Source organism: Periplaneta americana, chromosome 4, assembly GCF_040183065.1.
Source record: "Periplaneta americana isolate PAMFEO1 chromosome 4, P.americana_PAMFEO1_priV1, whole genome shotgun sequence".
Taxonomy (NCBI): domain Eukaryota; kingdom Metazoa; phylum Arthropoda; class Insecta; order Blattodea; family Blattidae; genus Periplaneta; species Periplaneta americana.
Window position 1 is genome coordinate 151,388,332 of NC_091120.1, and position 8,087 is coordinate 151,396,418.

Below are 8,087 nucleotides of genomic sequence, written 5' to 3' on the forward strand. Positions count from 1 at the left end.
TGAAGAATATTGCTGGAGAATCTTTTAAGTGTAGTGTAAATATTCGTAATTTAAAAATGTATTGTATTGATTAAGGCTGGTTGAGTGGAAGAGAAGGCCTTATGGCCTTAACTCTGCCAGCGAAAATAAATCATTCTATTCTATTCAGAAGTGATATAACTATATAGAAGAGACATTGACATGTTAAAAAAAAAGAAAGAAATAAGTTTAGCTTCCAGAATCTGAAGTGTTTTGATCAGTTTGTTTCAAAATATTTTTGAGTACAAACTTGGATGTTCATGAATGGGAAAGCGGAAAAGTTCAAGACAAGTGGCTTAAATTTTTTGAGACTGTAAACCATACAGAAAAGCATTCAGAATTATTAGAAAGTTGTCAGTATATTTTCGCTGTGCCTGCTCACAACGCAAATTTTGAACGCAAATTTTACTGTGATGGCAGCTAAAAATCAATTTTTGCACTATGAGCGGTTGTTTTAATTATATGTCCCGGTTTTAGTTTCAAAGTTAATGGCAACTCTGTCTATAGACATACTACAAAACTCACTTTAAAACAACGGAACGTGGTATGATGGTTCATCCTAAACGGTAAAATCTAATTACAAATATTTAAACTCTGATTGTGATTAAAGTAAAACCTTACGTTCAGGTCCCACCGAGATTTGAACTCAGATCGCTGGATTCAAAGTCCAGAGTGCTAACCATTACACCATGGGACCACGGGAACTCTGTGTCTTCAGTCGCGCTTTCAGTGAAATGTGGCCACATGAACCATTTGCCTTCAGCCGCGCTTTCCAGTTTAATGTTGGTTTCGGTTGCAGTACTGTTGGTTGGAACTGTACTCTGGCTCTTGTTATCTGTTGGAAGCCAGACTGCTCGGCGCCACCGCAACCTAACCTTGAGTCGATGCCCCTCTCGGATATCAATGTTGCCACATCTTCAAGCCTGAGCAGCCAGAAACAGGTCCATTTTATCCTGGAACCAGTCAAACTGAAAATACTGCTAAAAGAAACGCGGGTTTTCTTGTTCCACTCTGTGAGCACATAAACAGAGCTGCAAACACCCCTGCTTCACGGCTTTTAAAACTGTGTTCACGACGGCGGGCAATGACGTCTTGTACATTTACAATCTGAATATTCACTTGCTCTGCTCTCAAAGTCCGATGTTGTTTTTTTACACAAACACTTGAAATTTTATCTCCTCTATTAGATATACTACATATTATTATGTATAACGTAATGCTTAAGGAATGTTGTCCTAGAGAGAAGACAATTTCCCGTCAGTGAATTCAGTGCTGGATTTATAGTTTAGTTTAGTTTATAGTTTATTTAAGAAGTCATTAAATGACATAAAATTGCACTAGGCTTAGCCAATTTTTTTAGTGGGTTATTTTGCGACGCTGTACAAACATATCAGGTTATTTAGCGTCTGAATGAAATTAAGGTGACTGTTATACTTTTACTACGTCATACTACTTTTGACAAATAAAACGGCACGAAAGGACGTCTTTCAACTAATCATGGCTGCTTATCGCACAATTTTATGGCTTCCCTAGTATTTGTTTAATTTTATCGCTTCCCTGGCATTTGTTTGTTTTTGTCACTACCCTAGCATTTGTTTCTTTGTTTGCCAATATTTCAAACTGCAAATTCTTTACGGTACTATAAAACCTGCTTTGCGATCGTCATTTGTTTACAGCATAGACAGTCAACTGAAAATGGTGGCTCCGTTCAAACGTTTTGGCGAAGCTAACATTAGTGAAATAGAATTTCAGTAAGTCAATTAATATTTGATTGTATTAGAATACCTTATTTCTTCTAATCTTGATATACTTTCTTCTAATCGTGCATTAGTCAATTAAATCCAGCTCTAGTTTTGATTTTCTCTAGATAAATCAAAACTTCTAGTGAGATTACTGTTGATAATGCCGGTGAAATGAGTCCGGGGTCCAGCGCCGATAGTTACCTAGCATTTGCTCTTAATAGGTTGAGGAAAAACCACGGAAAAACCTCAACCAGGTAACATATCCCGACCAGGATTCGAACCCGGGCCACCTGGTTTCCAGACGTGCTAACCGATACTCCATAGGTGTGAACTTTAGTCAAATACTACTACTACTACTACTACTACTACTACTACTACTACTACTACTACTACTACTACTACTACTACTACTACTACTACTAATAATAATAATAATAATAATAATGACTTTATTTAACCTGGCAGAATTAAGGCCGTAAGGCCTTCTCTTACACTCAACCAGGATTAAAACTTGCTTACATAGTTGAACATACAACTGGATCGGAATTACGTAATTACACACTGATACAATTTAGGTACATAATGAAATCAAAAGAGGTAGTTACATAAAAATTTACCTCATATAATAAAAATAAACATAGTGGAATACATATTAATGTTGTTAGAATCAAATACGAATCACATAAAAACAGAAGCCGATAATTCAATAAAAAATGTACACAGTAAAAATAAAAATAAACACATTAGTATACATATTAGTATTAGATTACAATTAAGTAGGATTCACATAATTAAACCAGAAACCGACAATTGAATAAAATGTACACAAAAAGTAGATTAATAATAAAAAAACAACACAGTGGGATACATATTGGCGTTAAGTGATAAATAAATACGATTTACATGATTACACAATAAAAATAAGAAATAAAATAAAAAGAAATAAAATTGAATACAGTGGAACACATTCCATTAAATATTTGCAACGCGTTAGGTCTGGCAACTCATCATAAGATAATTTTTCTAATTTACATTTAAAGGAAATTAAAGTTCGGCAGCCCTTGACTTCAGGCGGCAGAGAATTCCAGTGACGAGAAGTAGCAACAATGAAAGATGAAGAATAAAGAGTTGATGTGTGGAGTGGTATTTCTAGCGTGTTATCATATTGTGACCGAGTATTTAAGTTATGATACCGAGAAACACTGTGGAATCTGACAGATAAGTAAGAGGGGGTAGAGGTGTGCAAAATTCGGTATAACAGAGAAAGGCAATGTAACTTTCTCCTCTCATTTAGCCTGAGCCACAATAATTTATCGAAAGAAGGCGAAATAATAATAATAATAATAATAATAATAATAATAATAATAATAATAATAATAATAATAATAATAATCATCATCATCATCATCATCATCATGATCAAGGTTTAGGCCTATAATCCTGTTCCGTTTCCAGTGTTCAATTGAAGTTTTTTTTAAAGAACCATAATCCAAATAATGCAGTTTTGAGATATTAAGCATATGGTGAGCATATTGTAGCGGCCATCTACTGAATTAGTTGTTACGGAGAAAATACTCCATAGGCCTTTATTATAGGAGTAGAAATTTTCAATGATTTTCGTAAAACAACCGTAGTCCAAAGAATTTTTTTTTTTTGTGAAACTGTCATTGTCCAGCCAGGACTATGGTAGCATTCACAAATATCGTTCATACCTGTAGAGTAACGGTTAGCGCGTCTGGCCGTGAAACCAGGTGGCTGGGTTCGAATCCCGGTTCGGGGCAAGTTACCTGGTTGAGGTTTTTCCCGAGGTTTTCCCTCAACCCAATTTGAGCAAATGCTGGGTAACTTTCGGTGCTGGACCTCTGACTCATTTCACAGGCATTGTCACCTTCATCTCATTCAGACACTAAATAACCTAATATGTTGATACAGCGTCGTAAAATAACCTACTTCACAAATATCCCATTTATATCTTGAAACATTTATTTACACAGTTTTAAACTGTAGTAGATTGACAGTACTGCTTCTTATGTACGCGGTAAAAGCCATCTCAGAGACAAATACTTTGGCAGATGAATTTTCGTATTAGTTATGGAATCATCCTTAGGTGCAGATGTAATCCCATTGAAGAAACATAAGCAATGAAAGGAGAAGAAACAGGATATAATAATAAAAAAAAGATTAAAGGAGAGACTCACTTCAGCCACAACAAAATATTATTTCTTAAAACAACCATTGCCCAGAGTTACCTGCATTTACACATGTATTTCTGTGAGGCAATTTAAGCTGTTATAAATGTACTTCAGTTTTCCCACGTTTCTACAACATCTTAAGAAACGGCATGATGAATTTCATACTTGAAGTGTCAACAACACCCGTGTCAGATAGCTTTTTTTTTTTTGTTTCTCCTGAAAATTTATATTTTTGAACTATGGTTGTTCTTTAAAAAAAGTTCAATTGGTCTCTCCAGCGTTTCCTTGGTCGTCCAGTGTTCTCCTTCCATTCTGTCTGTACTGTCATAATTACTCTCAACGGAATTCTTTCACTACTCATTCTATTTACATGGTCCAAACAGTTTTGCCGGTATTTATCAGTTATGCACTCCGTTTATAATAATAAAATTTATGTCGAATGTCTTTATTTCGAATATGGTCTAGTATTGTATTCATTCATTCTTTCATAGTGTTCTGCCCAAGGGCAGGTCTTTCACTGCAAACCCTGCTTTCTCCAGTCTTTACTATTTTCTGCCTTAGTCTTTGTGTTTCTTCATATGACCCATCTACTCGTATCTTAATGTCGTCTATCATCTTATATCTTCTTCTGTCCCGAATTCTTCTCCAATCCCCATCCATTCCATTGCATCTTTCAGAAGATAGTTTCTTCTCAACCAGTGACCCAACCAACTCCTTTTTCTTTTTTTTTTTTTGATCAGTTACAGTATCATTCTTTCTTCATCTCTTTCCAACACAGCTTCATTTCTTATTCTGTCTGTCCATTTCACATGTTCCATCCTTCTCCATGTCCACATTTCAAATGTTTCTAGTCGCTTCTCTTCACTTCATCGCAATGTCCATGTTTCTGACCCATACAATGCTTGTGTGTCAATCCGTCTGGAGAAGTCCAAGTATATTTATGTATATCCTTATGTACTTTTGACAATTAAATTTTTTGATGTGGCTAAGTTGACTAACCTAACTCCATTGTCATTACTAGTTACGTGTAGGTTCTCTTTTCCAATAGTTGGTTTAAAAATATCCTCCCGTTCTACTTTAGCGTTGAAATCTCCCAGTAAAATTTTCATATGGTATCTAGATAACTGATCAAAAGTATGTTTCAATTCCTCATAGAAGCTATCTTTTATATCGTCGTCTTTCTCTTCTGTAGAGGCGTGAGCATTTATAACTACGATATCGCACCATCTACCCTTAAGTACTAAATATGATAACCTTTCACTGATAAATTCGACCTTTTTTACTGCTGATTTTATTCTTTTATGAATAAAGAATCCTGGTGATTATTGTTTCCTTCCCCATAATACAACAAATAATTTCCTATTTGTGATATGGCATTCCCATCTAACCTAACCTCTTGTACTCCCACGAAGTTTATTCTATATATAGCTAGTTTTTTTGCTACGAATATTACCCCTCCTGTTCTATAAAGACTAGTTACGTTCCACATACCAAATCTCATAACTTTATTCCTTTGCTGTGGTCGTGCCAGAGAATCAGTCCCAGTCCGAGGCTTTTTGTATGGTTTCGTAACAAGCTGTTTTTTTACGGTGATGGGCGTTTGAGAATAAGGTCCTTAGGAAAATATTTGGAGTTAAGAGGGATGAAGAATGGAGAAAATTATACAACGCAGAACTGCACGCATTGTATTCTTCATCTGACATAATTAGGAACATTAAATCCAGACTTTGAGATGGGCAGGGCATGTAGCATGTATGGGCGAATCCAGAAATGAATATAGGTTGTTAGTTGAGAGACCGGAGGGAAAAAGGCCTTTGGAGAGACCGAGACGTAGATGGAAGGATAATATTAAAATGGATTTGAGGGAAGTGGGATGTGATGGTAGAGAATGGATTAATGTTGCACAGTATAGGGACCGATGGCGGGCTTATATGAGGGCGGCAAGGAACCTGCGGGTTCCTTAAAAGCCAAATGTAAGTAAGATATTAATAATTTTACTGTCGCTGTTACGCTGTTACTAACGATATTGTTGATATTACTGGTGGTAATTTTGCTTCTGAAATTACTACTGTTGCAAGGGAGGTAATGAAAGGAGTCCCACTTTTGGCAGATGAAATTGAGTCGATGAGTGAAAAAGTGATAACATTCCAAAATCATGCTTTCGAGATAATAAAAGAAAACTGTGTTGTGAGTTTTTTTCCAATTTAATCAAAAAACTTATAATGGGTCACATTTACTACAAGTTACAAGTATCTCAGCCTTTATATTTGTTTGTTTTATATATATAAATTGGTTTTTTAGATTTGATTGTTTAAAGTTTGGGAATATTACTCTTTTTCCAGTCAAATGGAATATTGGTTAAAATGAACAGAAATATTTTGAACAATTAGTAAGTTTTCTTTATAGCGTAACTTCGAAAAAATGTACAAATACTTTTTTCCAATGTGGAAAAAGAAATAATCATAAAAACGGTGTTACAATATTGTTTTTTGGTCTCGACTAACACACCTTTGTAGGTTACAAACTCTTCTTCCCTACTCCTAGATATTTTCTACATTTCTTTTGTATGTGTATTTTTGTTCACCTTTCCTTTCTTTCTTCTTGGCTCATTATCTTCCTCTTCTGACATTGTTGTTTTTTACTCGAAGACACCAACTTCAAAACCTATTTTCTAAATCTTGCAGACAGAATACCGATGATCAAACAGTCCACATCAGTGGAGTAACGGCTAGCGCGCCTGGCCGGAAAATCAGGTGACCCGGGTTCGATTCTCGGTTGGGACGAGTTACCTGGTTGAGGTTTCTTCCGGGGGTTTTCCTCAACCCAATATAAGCAAATGCTGAGTAACTTTTGGTACTGGACCTCGGACTCATTTCACCGGCATTATCACCTTCATCCCATTCAGACGCTAAATAACCTAGATGTTGATAAAGCGTCCTAAAATAATCTACTAAAAAAAGGATGATCAAACATATCCTGCAACACCTGTGATAACAAAGCACTAAAACAGTTGAGAAACTAAACGATTATTACAGTGTTTGCCAGCGCTCCAAGCATACCGTATGAAAACTAACACAATAGTGCTCCACTATTGAGTGGAATAATAGTAATATACGTTACAAGAGCGGTATGTTGACGTTTTCATGCTCGAGGAAAAGATTAAAAAAGCGAAACGTAGTTGAGCTTTTTTAATTTCCGAGAACATGAAAACAAACATACCGCTCGTGTATCGTACCTTATTTTGTGCGAAGATCGTTTATTACATACCTGAAAGAGGAATTTCTAATCAGTTGCAATGAAATCTCCATCTTGGTTTCTGTTCAATGACGGCAAATTTGCAAAACAAAAATATCTATCTTCAACATTGTTGCTTTAAAATGTTTTCTGTGTCTACTATACTTCAGCAGGCCGTGATATACGTCTGTCTTTTTTTTCCCCCAGTCTATAAATGCGAACTTAAAACAAACAGTAAGGTTATGTAATGATTTATTTTTCATTTTAATATTTTAACAATATTATTTATATAACATATTGCAGTAATAACATCGGCATCTGAAATCTTGTTGATTTTTTCACGGCTTCCTTAATGTTACTTGCATCAAGAATGCAGTAACTTTATTGGAGTTGTAGAGTTTACTTAATTTTTGCAAATATTTGAAAACAATAACTAACAGTGCAATTTAGGTGAAATTGCAGTGGTAAGTTTCCAATTTATAATTATTACTATATTGAACGTCTCTAAAAATAATATGTTAAAAGCCTAAAGCAGTAAAATCAATATGTCACTTAAGCGGTAAGAAGAGGGAAATTGTTATGTGTGTTAGGTTGGGAATACTGAATATGGAATTTTAGACTTACCGCGGATTGGTTTTGTGCGGAAACCAAGCAAATACGCACGATCTCGCACAAAAGTAACATTCCTGGAATGTTACCGTTCTTCTACTCAACTGCAAAACACGGGTCATGCCATTGGCATTAGCATGATAGGAATATTACTCTTTTTTTGCTCAATAGTTAGGCCTATGATAAGTGAACAATTGTGCTATCTCAGTTTATTTTCGCATTTTTTGGAATGTTACCCCCTTTTCCACTCACCGATTCAATTATGGTCTCCTTATGAAATGATCATATGACA

At 35.4% G+C, this 8,087-nt stretch overlaps 1 non-coding gene across 1 annotated transcript; it reads right to left on the reverse strand.

Annotated features, from left to right (window-relative positions):
* Positions 1–643: 643 nt before the first annotated feature.
* On the reverse strand, positions 644–715 carry TRNAQ-UUG (transfer RNA glutamine (anticodon UUG)). Its single transcript has one exon. It is a non-coding gene; the product is annotated as a tRNA-Gln (tRNA).
* Between the last annotated feature and the right edge of the window lie 7,372 nt (positions 716–8,087).